General features: G+C 33.6%; 1 pseudogene; it reads left to right on the plus strand.

The window, feature by feature from the left end:
* The first annotated feature begins 2,038 nt into the window (after positions 1 to 2,038).
* LOC100410524 (enhancer of yellow 2 homolog (Drosophila) pseudogene) overlaps positions 2,039 to 21,427 on the plus strand; it is a 71,561-nt pseudogene continuing 52,172 nt past the window's right edge.

Below are 21,427 nucleotides of genomic sequence, written 5' to 3' on the forward strand. Positions count from 1 at the left end.
ATGTGCTGAATAAAGGCCAGAGAGACTAGCTTGTGGGGGCCAGCAATTGCAGCTGCTTACAGCAGTCCTCGGGGAGTCTGCAAGTGTCCATGAACACCCAGGCTGCTCCTTTCACTATTCTGTGTGTGAGTGAATTTATTCATCTGTTGCTGAGTCAGGGTCTACAGGACAGAGCCCTGCAAGTCGTACTATTTCCAGAGAAGAAACCATAAATTTGGGGAAATTTTCTTTCTGCTTGGTGCCAGGCAGGTTGGGGAAGGAGTGTCATTAATATAAAAATCCAATTCCCTTAACCTCTGCTTGAAGTATTTTTATTTCTCTGTTGTCCTGGGAACTGACTCAACCTCACATATGAGTTCTGGGATATTGCTGGTGTTAATAACGATGCTACATAATTTTCCTTTGTTTTTCTGTGGCAATGAGTGAAGCCAGCTACCATTTTAGAAATAAGTAGTTTTTGAAAATGTGTTTAAGCTATTTGCATTCACTGTCATTTAAACACTGAAGGGTTTTGCAAGATAAAGATATTTAAAATGTAAAATATTTTTACAAAACCTAAGACAATCTAAAAATTTAGACCAAACTTTTAACAAAATCTATTAGACAATCTGATAATCCACTTGTCAAAATCTTATACGTATGGCATTATAAGCACCTTCCAATCATCTCAAGAAAACATTAGAAAAGTTTTATAATTAAAAATAAATTATAAAATAGCCTAAAATAAAAATTTTACTTATATAAGCTCTATGTTCAAATTCTGAAAAAACCCATACTGATCACATAAATTAATCTTATTAACATGATATGAAAATTGTTCACTGGCAGGATTTTCAATAATTTTCAAAAAGGCATTTATATTACAATGGAATTTATTATTACATATGAAAATTTGTACTACATAATGTTTTATATTTAATATGAACTAAATTGGATTTGCTTCCTTCTTTCTTTTTGATTTGAATATCTTTATTTATTTATTTATTGTCTAATTGCCCTAGTTGGTATAGTACCATTTTATTAGTGATAAGAGTGGGCATACTTGCCATGTACCAGATATTAGAGAAAAAAAGCTTTCATTTTTTTTTCCTTTTAATTGTAGTATAAATTGTCAGCTTTACACTGTTAGTTTTTGCTACGTTGCAAAAGTCTGCCACATGTCCACCACCTTCATCAGCAGCAACACAGCCATCCATGAGCTCTTTAGGTGCATCTTGGGGCCATTCATGGCCATGTTCAGATGCAAGGACTTCTTTCACTGGAACTTGAGGGAGTTCACTGAGTTTGAGAGCAGCATGAACAACCTGGTGTCCAAGTATAAAGATTGCCAGGATGTGATGGCCAAGGAGGAGAAAAATTGGGGGAACTTGGGCTGAGGAGAAAGTAGTCTAGAGGCTTCTGTAACTGGGTAGAGAGTAGAAGCAATGTGAAATCTTTATTCATTAGCAATGTGTTGTATAATACCAATGTTTCACTATGTGTGCACTTGTTGCTTTTGGTTTGTGAAATTGCACTCAAATAAAAGCATTTTCATAGTGAATAAAATTATCTGATGTGGTTTGGCTGTGTCCCCACCCAAATCACATCTTGATTCATAGTTCCCATAATCCTCTCATGTCATGGGAGGGACCCCAGTGGGAGTGATTGAATCATGGGGTGGTTATCTCCATGTTGTTCATGTGATATTGAGTTCTCATGAGATCTGATGTTTATACAAGGGGCTTTTCCTGTTTTGCTCAGCACTTCTCCTTCCTCTCAGCATGGAAAGAAGGATATATTTGCTTCCCCTTCTGCCATAATTGTAAGTTTCCCGAGGCTCTGCAGAACTGAGTCAACTAAACCTCTTTCCTTCATTAATTATCCAGTCTTGGGCAGTTCTTTCTATAAAGAATGGATTAATGCAGTAAATTGGTACCACAAAGAATGGAATGCTGCTGTAACCATACCCAGAAATGTGGAAGCAACCTTGGAACTGCTTAACAGGCATTCCAAGAGGTTACCTTACAAGAGGTTACAGGGCTCAAAAGAAGACAGGAACATGTGGGAAAGTTTGGAACTTCGGGGAGACCTGGAGCGCTCAGAAGACAGAAAGACGTGGGAAGGTTTGGAACTTGCTAGAGACTCGTTGAATGGCTTTGATCAAAATGCTGATAGTGATATGGACTTAATTTCTGTGTGCTGCGGGAGGGAACTTGTGGGAGGTAATTAAATTATGGTGCAGTTACCTCCATGCTGCTGTTCTCATATTAGTGGGTGAGTTCTCATGAGATCTCATAGTTTTATAAGGTGATTTTCCCTCTTTGCTCAGCACTTCTTCTTCCTGCTGCCATATGAAGGAGGAAATATTTGCTTCCCCCTTCCACTATAATTGTAAGTTTCCTGAGGCTTCCCAGGCCATGTGGAACTGTGGGTCAGTTAAACATTTTTCCTTTATGAATTACCCAGTCTTAGGCAATTCTTTATAGCAATGTGGAAATGAACAAATGCAGTCTCCAAGGCCAAAATAAAAAATTCACAGTTTTTATCATTATTAATCAGAAAAATATAAAACATTTTTCTCTAAGATCTGGTACATGGCAAGGATATCCACTCTCATAACTACTATTTAACATGGTACTAGACCTATTAGGAACCCATTTCATTGAGCGCTTTTATTATGAACCAATGTTGAACTTTGTCAAACATGTTTTCTATGGGATTAATCATGTAGTATTTATCTTTCTTTATGTTACTATGGTATATCTCATTAATTGCTTTGCATATGTTAAACCAAGCTTGTACCCCAGGGATAAATTCTAGTTGTTCATGGTGTACAATCTTTCTGATGTGTTGTTGAATTTGATTTGCTAGTATTTAGGATTCTTGCCTTTAGATTTATTGCAGCTGTTTACCTGTAGCTTTCTTTTCTTCTCGTGTCTTTGGTTCTAGTATTAGTATGATGCCAGCCTCATAAGTGAGTTTAAAATTATTATTCCTACTTCTGTTGTTTGGAGGAGTTTGAGAAGGATTGGTATTATTGCTTATTTGAATATTTTTCAGATTTCATCTATAAAGATTTCTGGACCTGGGCTTTTCTTATTTGAGAGGTGTTTGATTGTTACATTTTCTCTTTATTTGTTAGTAATCTGTTCAGGATTTCTCTATCTACTTAATTCAGTCTGGTAAATTAGACTTTCCAAGTATGTATCAGTTTCTTCTAGATTATCCAATTTTTGGCATGGAATTATTAATAAGGGTTCTTTAGGGTTCATTTTATTCCTGTCTGCAAGTTCACATGATCCTATGTAAAAATACCTTAGAGATAACACTAAAGAACCATTAGAATTAAAAAACAAATTTAGTAAAGTTTCAGAATATAAAATCAACATACAAAAAATAGGTTTGATTTTTTACACCAATTAATGATCTGTTCAAAAGGAAGTCAAGATAACAGTTCCATTCACAATAGCATCTAGAAGAAGTAAATACTTAGGGATCTATTTAACCAAATAAGTGAAAGACCTGTAGACTGAAAACTATAAAACATTCATGAAAGCAATTGAAAAAGACACAGTAAATGAAAAAATATCTAGTCTTTGTGCAGCGGAAGAATTAATATAGTAAAATGTCCATATTACCTAAAGTGATACACAGATTCAATGCAATCTGTGTCAAAATTTTACTGGAAATTTTCACATGAATAGAAAAAACAATTTTTAAATTTGCATAGAACCACAAAAGACTCTAAGAGGCCAAAATAATGTTAATAAAGAAAATTAAAGTTGAAGCCATTGCACTTCCTGATTTCAAGTTATATTAAAATCAATGGTAATCAAAACAGTATAGTATTGACATGAAAATGGAAATACAGAGTAATACAACAGGACAGAAGCCCAGCAATAAAACCAAGTATACATGGTTAACTAATTTTTTACCACACCCTAACAAGGCACAGTAGATAAATGGTGGTCTCTTCAATAAATGGTGTTGAACAAACTTGATACTCACATGAAAAAAAAAAATGAAAGAAAGAATCTGGACCCTTTTATTACAGTATACACAAAAATATGCTCAAACTGAATATTAAAAAGCTAAACATTAGACCTGAACCTCCTGGAAAAAACCTTGGAGTAAAGTTCCTTAATATTGGCCTTAGTAATGATATTTGGGTTATCTTACCAAAAGCATGACAATAAAAGCAAAAGCAAACAAGTGGGACTACATCAAGCCAAAAAGTTTCTGCACAGCAAAGAATAAACAAAATGATAAGGCAGCCTGCTGATTGGAAGAAAGCATATGTGAGCCCTATATTAGATAAGGGGTTAATATTCAAGCTATATAAGGAACTCACATGACTCAATATCAAAAAACCAAACAATTTAACCAAATTGATCCAAGGACCTGAATAGGCATTTCTCTAAAGAAGGAAAAATGGCCAACGGGTACAGGAAAACCTGGTTAATATTAGGAATCATCAGGGAAATACAAATTAAAACCATAATGAAATATTACCTCACACCAGTTAGAATAGCTATTATCAAAAAGACAAGAAAGAACAGTGTTGGCAAGGGAGTACAGAATAGAGAACACTTCTTCTCTGTTGAGGGGAATGTAGATTGGTGTAGCCATTTTGGAAGACAATATAGAGATTTCAAAGAAATTAAAAATAGAACTAATGGATGGCCAAGTAATCACTTTGCTTGGTATATATGCAAAGGAAATGAAATCACCACCTCAAGAAATGTACACACTCCCACGTTCATCACAGTATTATTCACAATAGCCAAGATACAAAAAGAACTGAAGTGTCCACAAAGAGTGTCCATAAATAGTGTCCACTGAATTTGTGGACCCTTCACTTGAGCGTATAAAGAAAATGGATAAAGAAAAATATTTGCATTTGTGTGTGTGTGTGTGTGTACACATAATGGAATATTATTTATTCATTCTTTAAAAAGGAGATGCTGCTATTTTGACAACATAGATGAAGGACCTAGAGAACATTATGCTAAGTGAAATAAATCAAGCACAGAAAGAAAAATACTGCATGATCTCACTTATGCATGGAATGAAAACACACTTATACACATACTCAAATTTTTCCCCTAAATTCTCAAATATATAGAAACAGAGTAGAAAATTGGCTGGGAGCATGGGCAGATGGAGGTTGAAGGGTACCGTGTCAGGGAAGATAAATAATCCTTGAGATCTAATGTACACCATGAGAACTATAGTTAATAGTATTGTGTTATATTCTACTGGAAGTTTGCTAAGAGAGTAGATTATAGGTACTGTTGCCACACACTCAGCACTCACACAAAAGGTATAGGCAGATGTGACCACAGTAATGGATACCCATATGATCGATATGTTAATTCGCTTGGCAATAGCCATCATCTCACTATGTACATGTATAGCTATACATCACGTTATAAACCTTAAGTATATACAATAAAAATGAATTTTATCATTTTCTTATTACTTGCACACTTTTGATAATCTTACTTTCTTTTTTAAAGTGAGTATAATTTCTTAAAGCAAAAAAAGTATAAGATATTAAAGGTAGGGCAAATAGGCCATATTCTTATAGCAGACTAGGAGCTGAAAAGTACTCCAGTTTTAAGTCAGACTCCACGAATTCGTTCACTGAAGGTGAAGTTCCAGTGATTAGTTTTTGCATGAAATAAACTTAGACATAATTTTAGATTTGGGGTCCTAATAGTGTTAAGTTGTTCATCTTAAGCTTAAAGATGACAAAATTGTTTTGTGAACTAGTAAAAACCTATGCCAAAATCTGCCCAAATCAGAATTATACTCATATATGTTCTTTATAGAGTTTGAAAATATTAATTACTTAAAGCACTGTTCTAATATTTTAATCTCTAATTTCAACTTTAAATTTTATGTCAACACAACATTGGTCTTTAGTATCAGTAAAAGAGGCATCAAATTAAACCACACGTCTTGAAAATAAACTACTGAATTATTTAGGGTCTTTGACATCTCTGGAAACTGAGTTTGGGGACTAATTTAAAAATGTGAGCATAGAACATGAGTTTTGATCAATTTAAACCATTACTGATTTATTCCTGGTCCCAGTTGTGTGTGTGCAAAGCACTAACAGAAATGTGGTTCAATAAATGCCTTGTGCAACTAATACAAAGCAGCTGAGACAAATTTGCAAAGCACTTCCTGCCTCCAGTCCAGAGAAGCTAAGCCATTATTAGTTCTATTCTATCATACAGTATAGCGATTTCAATAATGCTAAAGCCTCACTGATGATTAGATAATGTGTGGAGGAAGCTTTATTATCCATTAACCCCACAAGGAATGGCATAGAAAACAGAGTAAAGCTCCTGGCAGCTTGTGGCATGTTTCTGAAAACAATCTGCTAGTTCAGAAGAAAACACATGCCTATGGGCTGAAATATGAGTGCCTTTTTGTTCTCTCTACATCCACCATGTCACAAATTTAGATCAAATTCTAATTCTAGGAACTTTCAAAGGACTTTTAGATTTTTTTTGTTTCTTTATTTTAAAAATCCTATAGAAAATGTCAAATTAATAATTATAGTTTGTTTTGTCTTTTTCTAGGAAAACTATATAATTTGTATTATATAAACAAAATATCCAAATACACAGAATAAAATATAGCTTTATCCCAATGAGGTAAACAGTGTATCAGCTTTATTTTAGAAAATCTTTTTAAAAATCATACATTATCATTGGGAAAGAGATGTGAACAGGAATGACACATGTTGAGGGTGTTTGGGGATCTGAATATTGGGTGCCTAGATAATAGAGACCAGAGTCCTCCTGTTTTGCTAGAAAGGCAGAAGAGTAAGTGCTGCCCAAGGAAAAAGGATTGCTTCGAGATAAATTGTCAACATAAAAATGTTGGTCTTCCTTCTCTTTTTTTAATTTTAGTGTTTTTTGTTTTGTTTTCCATAAAGTACCCAAATCTTACCTAATCTAACAGACGCAGAAGTATTCATAAATTTTTGTACTAATATGCTAGCGAAATAATATGTTATTTCTTTTTTTTTAATTGCATTTTAGGTTTTGGGGTACATGTGCAGAACATGCAAGATAGTTGCATAGGTACACACGTGGCAGTGTGTTTTGCTGCCTTCCAATAAGAGTACCTCCATTTAATTTTAGAAAAAAGTAAGGACAGGACTTAACAGAATGACAACATAAATTATTATGGAATTTCAGAATTTAGCAACAGAAGAATAGATTTGGATGGCAAACTTTCAGGCTAACATCAAGTCTCCCTGTGCAGACCCCTGTGTATCCTGTGCATGTTGCCTCAGTTTAAGAATATTTCATAACCTAGTCAAGAAATGTGGTACGAGATTATTGATGGATTGGCCAGCAGCATTTGATCCCATGTATTGGAGTACACAGAACCATTTTGGCACCTTGTGATTTTTGATTAGTTAGAGTAACTACATTAAGGTCAAGACTAAGTCATTTACTTCCAATAGTTAATTCCATTTTAGTATATTTCTGAAGAACTCTTTCAACCCGTAATCTGTCCTTCTTCCCTAGATATACTGCTCATTATTCTCATCTGGAAATTTCATTATAATGAAGTAGACTAAGCACTGGTATCACTGAATGTTAAGTGGAGCCTGGCCTCTTTCTCTAACATAAACCATTTCATACACAATTGTGAATATGCAAGAGATACCTGCAATGCCTCCTCTCTCTCTATTCATACTTGGTATGTATCTCCTTTTCACCCTACACTACATGTAACCCATTCTGCCACCCAAAAGGAACTGTTGGATAATAAACAATTTGATAAACTAATTCAAGATGAGATATTAAGGTCTCAAGATGGATAATTATAACATTTGAATACTGATTAATAACCAAAAGGAAGGTATCTTACATATCATTGCATTTTTTTCCCGAAAGTACATTTATGCAAGACAAATACGTTCACATCACTTACTCTGCGTTTTCCAATTCCACTATGCTTTATATCACTTAGAGAGCCTTATAAACTACAGATAATGAGACTCCTCAGATGACTTGGTACTTCTGAGAGGGAGCCTGAGAGTCTGCCTCTTGAAACACAAACAGGTTTGAAAACATCTGATTGTCACTTTTCTGAATTTTAGTTTATTCTGTATGAATTTAAGACTGGTGTGAGTGATTGGGTTTATAACTTATGAGAATATTTACTCTGAATTTGCTTTATTGAATATTTTGATAAATGCAGGAGATACTGAACATTGAATTAATAATGAATAAGATGAGGCAGAGAAGGATTAGCTCATGATCTATGATTACGATTTTACCTTGTACCAAAGTCAAACGATTCCATCTTTTAAAAAGTCATTATCACTCTGCTATAGCAAAAATGTAATCCCTCTAAATAGCTTAATATATACTTTAAAAAACCTTTTTTAAACATGAAAATATCCGATTCCCAGATGTGGGTTTAATGAGGAAAACATACCAGCAAAAATGGCTATAAATTTAACAGTGTTCAAAATAATGTTTTGATTGTATTCACTGGAAGGGCATTTGGATACATTTTCATATGTGACTACATATTTGAGAAATATTCAATCAATTTAAAGAAAAAGCTTGGGGTGCAGACACGTTCACTAGAGGTTAATAGGTATTTAAAAATCTGTCTCTTCCCCGACTTGCCACCTCAATTCAAGGTATTACAGAAATTTTAATTAATTAGATCACAGCAAGATTACCTAGATATAACATTTCCCATCAATATGCCTTAAAAAAAGGAAAAGTACATACTCCACGTAGCAGACGGCACCCTGTGCGGAAGGCAACGGCAGTAGTTCAGGAAGTGTTTCCTCTAACATTCAGTGTGCCTCTCCTACAAGATCCATGCGCTTTTTCTGTTTGTTTTAATTTTGCTTCACAGTTGAGTATCACTGTATTATTTTTTAAGCATTCAGTTTGTTCTTACTGCTCATCTGTATCATACTCAACTATTTTCTGTAACTAGAGAAATCTCAAAACAGGTGTTTAAAAATGCTGCTATTTTCCATTTGGCTCACAAAGAGAGAACAATACAAACAACCATTTCCCTTAGCTTTGGCTCTGCACCAGTAAGAAAGTGCTGTAACAGAAGCAATCACTCAGAGAGAAAGTAACACGCATTTCCTCTTTTGGGAAAGCTATGGGGCACTTGAGAGATGATTGGTTTGTGGGGCTGGCACTATGAAAATGGAATGCTCACATTCCAGCTGTGATGAGAATAGAAAATCAGGAACAGGTGGATGTACATATATGAGTGTATATGTAATATTAAAATATGTATGTTGAAATGACCCTATTTTCAGTGTTTTGTTATATCTTTTATCTTTTTTATATCAGTCAGCAAAAGAGGGCTCAGACATCTAGATTATGCATCATCTCATGCACCCAATCTCTGTATGATCTTCAAATATTCTGCTTCTCTGTATGAATCCCACCCTTACCAGCTCCTGTAACACTTTACCTTTCCTTCTATTTACACTTTTCAAACTCAACCTGATTTCTGATCATCCTCAAAATCTTTTTGCTCTAACAGAAACTTTGCCCTCTCTTGAAGTCATTTGTATTCCCTGCAGCTTTTACAAATTCTATCTGGTTTTGTTTTGTGTTTCCCATAACTCTTATAAAACTGAGACTAAAGGTAAGGTCTCCTTGCAATTTTTGTGTTTTTTTTGACGTTTAGTCTTCAACAATTTGCTAAAACCATTCTTGCAAGTGGCATTTAAAAAAATCTAACTATTTTTCTTCATCTTTATGAATCATTGTATTTATTGACCTTTAAGTGGTATTTGACCTCATTGATGATTCTCTCTTTTTGATGCACTTTCTTCCCATTGCATCTGAATGCCACTCTCATGATTTTCCTACTTAATCACTGGTTAATCGCTGTCATTATTTCGGGGATCTCTTCTCTTCTTTATGGCATCAGTTGACATTCTATGGGACATTAGAGTTATCCTTAAAGTGGTTCTTGGCATCGTTATTAAATCTGATGTTTAGGTCATCAATGAATCCTGTTGGGTCTATCCTCCAATATCTCCAGAATATGACTTTAGGTGCCACTTCCTATTACCAACCCCTTTTACCTGCATTAGTGCAACAGGCACAGAACCGGGCTATTTGCTTCCACTTCTATCCCTTAAATTAATTAGAGATTAAAGGGAGAAACAGTAAATTATGTGTTTATGAAACTCTTGAGGAAGAATAGTCTATGTTATTTTTTTTTAATTATACTTTAAGTTCTGGGGTACATGTGCAGATCGTGCAGGTTTGTTCCATAGGAATACACGTGTCATGGTGGTTTGCTGCATTCGTCACCCCATCATCTACATTAGGTATTTCTCCTAATACTACCCCTCCTCAATCCCCCAAAACCCTGCTATTCTTCCCCTAGCTCTCCCATCCCCCAGGCCCTGGCGTATGATTTCTCTCCCAGTGTCTGTGTGTTCTCATTGTTCAACACCCACTTATGAGTGTTTGGTTTTCTCTTCTTGTGTCAGTTTGCCGAGAATGATGGTTTCCAGTTTAATATGTCCCTGCAAAGGACATGAACTCATCCTTTTTTATGGCTGCATAGTATTCCAGGGTGTACATGTGTCACGTTTTCTTTATCCAGTCTATCATTGACAGGCATTTGGGTTGGTCCAAGTCTTTGCTATTATGAAGCAATATTAATATTAAAATAATAATAATAATAATTTTGAAAAAAGAATAATAATCTATGTGATTGGCTTAATTTTTAATTTTACTCTCACAAAAAGGCAGAACTGCTATCTTGGATTAAAAAACTGGAGAAAACAATAAATAACTTTAAAACATCTTTGCAACTCTAAGGTAGACAAAGTAGCAGGAAATCTCAGAATGTTAAATTTTACATCTGAGGAGCCCATGTATCTGCTCACAATTATCAACAAAGGAAGGAGAAAAAAAATTGCTCTGTCTCTCCTGCACTTGCTGACCATAGGTCTTAAAGTCACTTTACTTACACAGTAAATTTTTAGTTATTAGACACAATTTTCTTTACTGATTTTTATTCTACTGTTCCTGTAACTCATAGTAGACAGCATTACTTCCAAAATATTAGAAGTTGATATTCAAGTACAGAACATCTTGTATTTTAAAAGAATTAGATAATCATAGAACTTGACCTCAACAGAAGTATAATTTCACTGGAATTAATGCACTCAGAAAGGAAGTTATCTTTTATCTAATCAGTAATGACAGATATTTACTGTTTTGATACTGCAAAGATAACATGAATTGCTATCGTCACTTAAGATGGAGCAAGTAAATGTAATAATTTATAATTAAGCAGTGTACATTTGTATAGAAACTATAAACACTTGACTTGTCTGAAATACATTTTTCTTCTCCTTTTTCTTAATATTGTAAAAAGACAAATAAATGGGAATATTGTAAAAAGCAACAAATTAAACACTATGAGTTTTAAACAAGAAGTTGGTAATATGTCTTTCAAGTTCTAAATCCTTAAAAATTAAAACTGCTCATATTTAATATGCTTTTGATTACACAATTGCCCATCCTCAAGAATACTGAAATACATGAACATATACATACTATGCTTCCTTGCATGATAAAAATAGAATAGTATTAACACATTATTATAATGATTGATTTTTAAAATTGTGAAATAAGTCATGATTGTATCTGTGATAAATTCATAAAAATATAATTCACTCTTTAAAATCTACATTGTTTTCAATTCTGTATGCAGCATATATCATTTAATTACTTTTTATTGCAGAACATTCAGATTTTTGCACCTCTGAAAAATGTTGTTATAAACATCTAGAAATAGATATATAGATTTGAGATGACAGGTAGACATTGATACAGATATTTTCTTAGCTCCTTATCTATAACAGCTTCCATTTATTTGAACTCATTAAATATTTTATATATGTTAAAGTTTTTGTTTCCATTGCAATTTGAAAACAGGTAATAGTTTTAATTTCCTGTCATAATATAATTGATTTGTTTAATATGAAACCATCAACATTTATTCATAAACTTTATTTTGAATAAGTATAATACATTAATACAATATTTTTACATTTAAAAAACTAAGCAAAGAATGCTAACCTATTAACTCATCCCTAAAAATGCTGGACATTTTAATAAGTGAAATGCCTAGTTTTTATTATAGACATTGGTGTATGTAACCGACATGTTAAGTGGATACTCAGCTTGTCCAGTATCTAAATAATATAATTTCAAAGAAGCACAAATCAGCAAATAAATTGAGTTAAAACTCATTTTAATCATTAAATCATACTTTGAGGACATGGAAATCAAGATGAAAATATTCTTAATGCATGTAAAATATTCTTAATACTTTTCTCAAAGTCTCATCCACTCTCAATTTTCCCTACATGTTAGCAATTTTCCCTTAAATGTTAGCAGTCCTATAAAACTCTGTTATATCCAGTTAATTTTGCATTTCTTCTTAATGTCACAATTTCCTTAGAGCCCTGTTAAGTAATTTTGACTCTATTCTGAAAAAAAATTTCCCTCTTTGCTTTTTCTTATTATTATTCTTATTATTCAGTTTCATAAAATGCCAAAAAAATATGTTGGAGAGAAAGGCAGATGCCAAGAATATTTACACGTTATTAATTTTTGTCCCAGTCATATTGATCATTACAAGTTATACCTTTAGTAGTTTATTTCATTCTGCAAACCTTCCCATGGTGGCCAACTTATTAAAAATGTGATAACTTAGATATGATTCAGTTATTCTTCATTATTCAAATAATGCATCTGTTTACACTGCTCACCTTTATGGAAGCATTTAATCTTTTCATAAACTAAAGAAAGATAATATATATGTTTTTATAACATGGTAAAACAATATAGCATAAGGCATTATGGCAGAATGTTGCATCAAAAATATATACATATATATAAATGGGAAAACAACACATCAGTTAATTATATTTTTATTTTCTATTTCTATTGTAAAATATAAATCATCTTTTCAATCTTTTAAGTAAATCCTATTTAAAAAAATATATATACATATATATATATGTATATATATATAGTCCTAGATAGAAAGTCTTCTATTGAGGTAAAATAGTTTCACTCAGATATAAATGGACAAAACTCACTAGTCTATCTGGAAATTTTTGTTCCAATAAATAGATTAATTATTGTATAAATTCTGATAAAGTTTGGAGATAATAATCTTTAAATGAGGTAGTCTTTCTTACTATTATTAGATACAAATGCTCTCCTTGATATTCGATTTATGATAGATTATATTTCTTATATACCACTAATGCTCTCTAACTTAAAAAAAAATTTTAAATAGTGGCTGGATCAATTAAAATCTCAATATAAGGTTTTAAAATATATCCAACTTTTATACAATTCAGTTTAACAGAATCAATACTATTCTCTAGAATGTATACTTAAAAATAATTACTTAATATAATAAAAATACTTCATTCATTTTATTATTATTTAAGAAATTTAACTGGCAAATCAATTATTCAATTAATTAATATTGATTCTAGAACTTATTTGATAAATGAGACCATCATACAATAGTATCAATACTGGATGAAATAAAAGATAATTCAATTAGCCAGAATTGATGAGGGTTATCCTTTCTCAGAAATTCAATAGCTTTTTTCTCTTAGATAATTCACTTTATTCAAAAAGAAGTTCTAGTCCTTATAAGTAAATTGTTGAAGGTGAATACAGTCAATAAAACAAAAGCTTACAAAATATACTTTACAAAAACGTATTGAACACGTGTCACTAAGGCTCTCTCTGAGGCACATCACAGTCTTTTGACCAAATTCTGAGTGAGAAAATCCTAAACTGACAACTTCTAAAATTTGTACTAAAAGTCTAGAAAGCTCATGCGGTATTTTATCAACTGCATACACAATACACATAGGCACATATAGGCACACACAAACAATTTTCTAGTAATGACAAAGATAAAACCTGTATACACCAAAGATAGTGTTTCTCTCTTTGGATTCTATGTTCTTAATTTTTCTTGTTTCTGTTTTCCTAGGAAATAGATATGGTCCTTCCAATGTAATCTGATTTATCCTGTGACATTTGGTTGCTTTCCACAAGAGATTCTATGATAAGCCATTCACTCCATAATGTAATTTAGAAAACGATTGGAGGTGATGCGTGGTTGCTGCAGCCATTGTGGTCAAGCGGTATTAAGGAGAGTGAAAAAACTGTAACCACCAAACCCTCATTGTAGAGTATGGGAGGATAGTTTGTCTTTGGATTTTGTGCCACCTGTCATCACTGACTTTATTCATTGTAGCTTGTACTACCCATTAAAGCATCATTAAAATAAATTCTCTGAAAAAGCACACTCATCTTTGCCTCTCATTACAAAGACTGGAGATTGTATATTAACGCAGATTTTAAGCATTCGTATCGTAATTGGACACAAGCTGCTCTGAACATCTGCTTGTTATCAAGAATAAGAATGACATATCTCTTGTTATAGATTTGTTTAATTACCAAATTTGGAAATTATTCCCACAGTATACTAAGACTTTGAGCTGAGCTAGGAGCTGCAGGAAACTGATAAGTGAGAAAAACAATGCTGCCTTCAGCACATATACATAGTTTCGGTTCCAGAAAGGTATCATTTATGAAGGAATTTTGATTTGAAGTATGACAGTCTCAGTTTTACACAGTCATTAAAACTATGCTGACATCAATACCTAGGTACATAACCCCTCTGCCTATTTTCATTCTCAGAATTTATTAAACCTGCCATTAGTAATTACATGTTCTTGTTTTTAAAATCATTTTTAATCAGTTTTTCTAATGCCTGAAGTGTATGTATTTGTTTTCCATTACTTTAACAATTTATTGCTGGTTAGTTAAGATGCACACTAGTAGCAATCTTTCTTTAAAACTCTTACATGTAGATTATTTACAGATTTATCCCTGTTATCTACTCCTGTGATATTTGGGAATTTGTTATGTATAATCCTTTAAAGTATAAATTCATTCATTTATTTTACAAATACTTGCTGTGTGTGTGTATGTGTTTGACAGATATGTTCAGAATGATCGGGACAGTACTGAGCAAGACATGACCCTGATTTTAGAAGAGGAAGGGAAGAATTAATCAAGTAACCAGAAGTGATTTACGAATGCAAACTCCTACAGCTGTTGTAAAGGAAAGGGCCTCTGTCCTAAGAGGAGAGATATCAAACATTAGTGACTTAGACTCAGAGGTCAGGAAAGTCATTCCTGCATGATTAAAACTTAAGACGAGGTCTGAAGAATCTGGCCAAAAGGGACGGGAAAGGAACAGAGGCGATTTAACAATTGTTCAGTCTAGTACAACATGTGTACTACTCATGTGGCAGGAGGGAGCTCAACACATTACAGGAATAAGAAACAGGACTAGTGTGGCTGTGCTATGTGGAGCTAAGAGACATGGTGCGAGATAAGGATGGTTATGTAAAGATTTAGGTCTTTATCTCCAGATTAATAGGAGTTTAAGGATTTTTAAATAGGTATTTGTCTATACCGTATTTAAACTTTGAAAATATTACATGGGAAATGGCATGAGAAGTAAGGGTTGCAGTATAAACACAGCAAATACCTGAAGAGGAATTACAGTAATACTTCATGTGTGCCATAAAATATGATGGCAGATGAGAAAAATGTGCTCCATATTTAACTTTAAAAATAGCTGCTGGGCCCGTTTTTTGTCAAATTGCCTCATGTTCCCACTCATCATTTACATGAGAACCTCAGCTTTTTCAGTCACTCTATAATTATGGGAGGAAAGCAAGTGAAAATGTGAAGGAAAATAGCCTGATCCCTGCTTGTTAGACAATAGATGTCCTCTCTAGCCCACTGTTTTTTCATGCTTTATCTTTTCCATGCAAGTTATTTATTACATTAGCCTGGAATCATCATGATTTTGTCCTTGGAACTCTTTAAATAGATTAGAAAATTTCTATAATCCTTATTTTATTGATTGTTGAGTTTTTCAGAAACAGACTCACCATGGATGATTACATGTATTTGTTATACGATAGGTAATGATTTCTACCAAAGAGATAAAATGTTCCTTAAAAAATTCACTACCAAGACCCTGCCCCATGTACTTACTTTCTTTTCTATGATATTTTGCAATGAATTTGGACTGCAAAACACTTACAGAGTATGTACTCTGGTGCTTCGGTTGAACTTTGAGTGTTTAGTGGGCAACTATGTTGTATGATGAATTATATTCGGTAAATGGTATGGATAAAATAAAGTTTTTTTTTTTTTGAGACAGAGTTTCGCTCTTGTTACCCAGACTGGAGTGCAATGGGTAACAAGCACTCGCAATCTTGGCTCACTGCAACCTCTGCCTCCCGGGTTCAGGCAATTCTCCTGCCTCAGCCTCCTGAGTAGCTGGGATTACAGGCACACGCCACCATGCCCAGCTAATTTTTTTTTTTTTTTTTTTTTTGTATTTTTAGTAGAGACGGGGTTTCACCATGTTGACCAGGATGGTCTCGATCTCTTGACCTCGTGATCCACCAGCCTCGGCCTCCCAAAGTGCTGGGATTTCAGGAGTGAGCCACCATGCCCGGCCCAATAAAATAAAGTTTTAAGGAGACAAAAGTCTTAGGGAAATAAATATGACCAGAGTTAATCCATCCTGTCCCTGGCTATATTTGCAAAAGAGTGGACAAAGAAATACCAAGTGTCTTTGTTGAACAGTCACAAATAAAGAATAAATGAAAAGATTGAGGGCAGATTTAGCTTAAAATAACTTTATCTTTTGCTGATAATTTCTTATGTTTTTATACCAACCCAAGGGTTGAATTCACTAACTGTTAACTTTTTCCTATATTTAGAGTCAAGATCTAAGAATCAAAAGATTAAAGCTCTATGCATGTCTGGGCTGTAAGGATGCTGGAGTAAGCGTCTCTCCATCAACCAGTCCACAGATTAGAGGCCATATCCAACTTTAAAACGTTTTCAAGATGATAACTGTGGTGTGCTTTTATCTATACAGCATCTAGGCTTGGAACAACAACAAAAAAACCCTACAAATATCTGCTCTTGAGTCAACTGCTTAACACATCAAAGGGCTATGATATATGAAATTCTATCCAGAAACAGAAAACTATGCTTTAGTAAATGGGTTTGGTTTTGTGTTAGTTGAGATGAGCCAATCCAAACGAATGTCTGTTTAGCAATTTCGCTGTGTTCTATAGATGTAAGGTTGAATTGGGGTACTATGTCTGGCAAGTTTTGAAATCAAAATTTTCTGTCTGAACAGAATCCAGTAACAATCTGAGAAATCAGCATATCCAGAGATGGAGTATTTATTCATAAAGCTTCTTTACTGATAATAGCTATTGGAAAAACAATACAAGGAAATCTTTCTTGAGTGTCTCATGTGCCAATCTGGGATCACTCAACTGACAGATATTAACACCATAACTCGGGTTGACTTTTGTGCCTTCCTAACCCCAAATTCCTATATACTCTGTATTAGTGTCCTAAGACTACCATAACAGAATACCACAGACTGGCTCGTTAAAAAAATATAGGTTATTTCCTTACGGTTCTGGAGCCTGGAAGCCAAAGATCATAGTGCTGGCACGGCTAGCTTTGGGTGAGGCTTCTCCCCTTCATTTGCAGATGGTACCTTCCTGGTGTCCTCCCATGGCTTTTCCTCTGAGCACCCACACTCGTGGTATCTCTTCCTCCTTGTATAAGGATAAAACACTCCACTGTTAGAACATTCGTTTAACCTTACTTGCCTTTTTAAAAGCCTGTTTCCAAATACAGTGACACTGGGGATTAGAGCTACAATATATAAATTTGGAGGGGGGATACAATTAAGTTAATAAAATCCCGCAACCCTATACTAATTTTTAGATCCAAGTTGTAGTTAACCTTGAATATACTCTGTAGTGGCCTCAGAAGGGAAGTTTTTCCAGTGTCTCAGAATGATGTCTACATATTAAACCTATGTTGTGAGTTTCATTGTATCTTTCCTATTTCAGTCTTTAAAGCAATTTAAACAACAATTGAATGTCTGTGCCTTATGAAAAAGTGTAACTGATTTTCAACTTACATATATTCAACAAAATGATAAACCTAAGTAATATACTTCATCCCTATAAGTCTACCTTTAAGACCTGTACTTGTTCCATAGTTTTAGGAAGATTCAAAGTTGAGGATTCTATTGGATACATTTGTTTGTTTGTCTTTAAGGACACTACAAAGGTTGAAGCTAAGGTCTATTCCATCCATGGTCACAGGAATAGGATGTGCTATTTCTCCCAAGTGAGAACTTAATTATAAGCATATGATATTTTATTATCAATGATAGGTGACCACACTCAGTCACATTCTTCAGAAAACCAATGTATGATAAAGGAGTTTCAGTGACATAAAGATCAGTGTATATTTCATAGCCCATATGTGACAACTAAATTATTTGAATTGTTAATGCCCAGGATGAATGAATATAACAATACATTTATCCACAAAAATATTTGCAATCATCAAGTATATTTTTTATGATCCCTGTTGATACTTATTTTTATGACAGGAATGTTCTTATTTCACACACACACACACACACACACACACACACACTTATTTATTATCGGCTGATAGCTTGAATTTTTTTCTTTAATAGGATTGAACTATCTTGACTCTACCCAGAATCTGGGTTAAGGAATCTTCTTAAATTCTGGCCAGGGAGGGAATAGAGACAGATCTCTACTTTTTCACTGCATTGTTTTTCAAATATTAATATACTACTCACCATAAAGTAATATAGAAAGAGGAAATTGGCCATTTCTTCCACAATAGAATAAGTCACATTTGAATAGGGCCCAAAGCAAACGCCAGTTGTTACACAGTAAACTCACATTGAACACTTCAGACAGAACTTAGTCATATAGCCCTATTGGTAGCAAGGGCAAGCACATTACTTTGATGAACTTGTGCTTTTGGCATTTGTGACAACTACTGGGCTTGGCTGTGGACTCCCTGGAGCTCCACCAAGGAAGGAAACGGATCAAAGATTATAATCCTTGCTCCAGGCAAACTATGCTGCATAGACTTTATTCTAGGTCCTAGTTTTTCTTTCCTTCCTTTGAAGATAAATGCTCCAAGTCCTATTATTTGTCACTGTCACACACTTAAATATACCTTGACAAATAATGTTACTATTTTAGTAATTTTTGCTTCCCTCAATTTAAAGAGCAATTTTCAAGAATGATCAATCTAGGTTTTAAGAAAAGCTCTAATCTCAAAATTTTCATGCTTATTTCAATTATGGCTAGTCACATTATTGGGCTATCTACCAAAATATTAGTAATCTTAAGAAATTATATTTAAGTAATATTCTCATAGCTCTAAGATTTAACTAGGTTAAACTGATTTTTTTAATGGTCATAAAAGAAAGTATTGCCTGATTTATTTTTGAAGTATTTTAAAACACAAATAGGTCCTAAGTGATCATAATCAAATATTCTCTCACTTATAATTGAAGAAACTTATACTAGAGAATAACAGAGAAAATGGTTGGTCACACAACTAGTTGCCATGAAATCACTTCTATAGCCTACTTCACCAAATCACAAATTGAAAGCTATTTTCAAGTTTCAAGAATTTTTTTTTAAAGAAATTGCAATGGAATTGGGTTTTACAACAAAAAATAGTGTATTTTACATATTTTTTTCTGACAAGTTAGTTTTTCTTAGTAAGATGTGAGGATGAAAAAAGATCAGTAGATAATTAGAGTTTTATTTATAAATATTTACAGAATACTTTCAGAAAGCATCTATTTTAACTTAAAAGCAGTGAGATCACAAGAAAGTCAAGGAGATGACAGGATTAGAAGGAAAAACCTGTTGAATGCAGACTTCTAAGTGCTTTGCCTGCATACATCATTCCATCTGACATAATACTCTAAGATATATGCCATCATGTCTTATATACAGATAAACTAAATCATAGGGAATAGAGAGGTTAGTGAAATTGGTTAAGATTACAAAACAGTTGGCTGTGGATTTAATATTTGAATAAGGGCTTCTGATTTTTAAGTGAACTGTCTTAATTCCTGCTGTGTAGTAGAAATGAGGAAGGTTTTTTGATCTCTGTCCTTCAGTCCCCTTATAGAGACAGTTGGAGGAAGACAATACACTCATGTTCTGACATAATACTGTAATACATTCACTTAAAATTCATTAATATTCCCCATGGTACACATTATTTTTAAATGATGAAGAGAATGAAATGAGTATGTGAATGTATTAACTGGATATGTTTCTGTCCATGAGCTGTCAGTTACAAAGAAACACTTTGTATCTAGGTACAATTAGGCATTTGCCAGACTAATGTTTAAAAAAAAAAATTCTATCAGTGAGGTTCTTGTCATATTCTAGTTGTTTCTTAATAACACTATTTTTTCAGTAAAGATAAAAGAAAAACAATGAGAAATCAAAAACATAAACACAAAACAGAAATCACTTATACTACTGAAGCGTACAACTACCAAATATTAAAACATATTATATGGTTCTTTTTCTAGCAAGGATATAAATGAAAATGTAAGTTTTCTTGTCACCATATAAATTTTAAAAAATACACTCTTCTTTAAAATCATGAGAGGTCTGAAAATAAAGAAATATCAAAGTCCTGAATTCCATAAAGATGAGCTATCCCTAAATAACCAAGCAATGAAAGATGTTCCTGTATGTGACATCAGATGATGATGTGGGGGGGTAGACAGAGGAACAAGCCTACCGTAGAATGATAGTCTTTACTTAGACTGAAAACACCAGTCAATTGTTTGACAAATTGGTTTGCGTATTGGATTTGAATCTACGGTAACACCCAAAGCAACGACAATGCTCTCTACCAAATAATTATCCTAAATGGGAGTTTTGTTGAGAAAGTACAGACTAGAGACCGGAACCGAGGGTGGAAATAAATCATGTGGTCTAGAAATTTTGCAGTCTCCTGACATCAGTATCTGACAGTCCTGAACTATTAATGTCGAACGATCTCAAAGGCTCGTGCAGTACTGGAATCCCAGCGTGAAGTTACTCTTTCTCTGTGCATTCTCATAATCTCAAGCTGGGGTAATACAGTTCCTGATTTTTCTCAGCCTCAAAATCTCATGTTCTCATAGTCTAGAGGTCTATCAAATTCCCAGTGTGGCATCTTTGTGTTCTAAAAGTTTTGAAGTTCATCTTATTTCTATTCTGACTGTTTTGAGATCAATAAGTTTCACAGTATTTTAGTTAAATGGCTCTCCTGAAAAAAAAAAAAAAAAGGCCTAAACTTACCTTTAAAGTTTTGGAAAAGTGAAGTGATATCCAACCAAAATGGCATTGAAAAACAAATTTAACTCAATTTCTAATATAATCAAAGAT

The sequence above is a fragment of the Callithrix jacchus genome, chromosome 15, assembly GCF_049354715.1.
Source record: "Callithrix jacchus isolate 240 chromosome 15, calJac240_pri, whole genome shotgun sequence".
Lineage (NCBI taxonomy): Eukaryota > Metazoa > Chordata > Mammalia > Primates > Cebidae > Callithrix > Callithrix jacchus.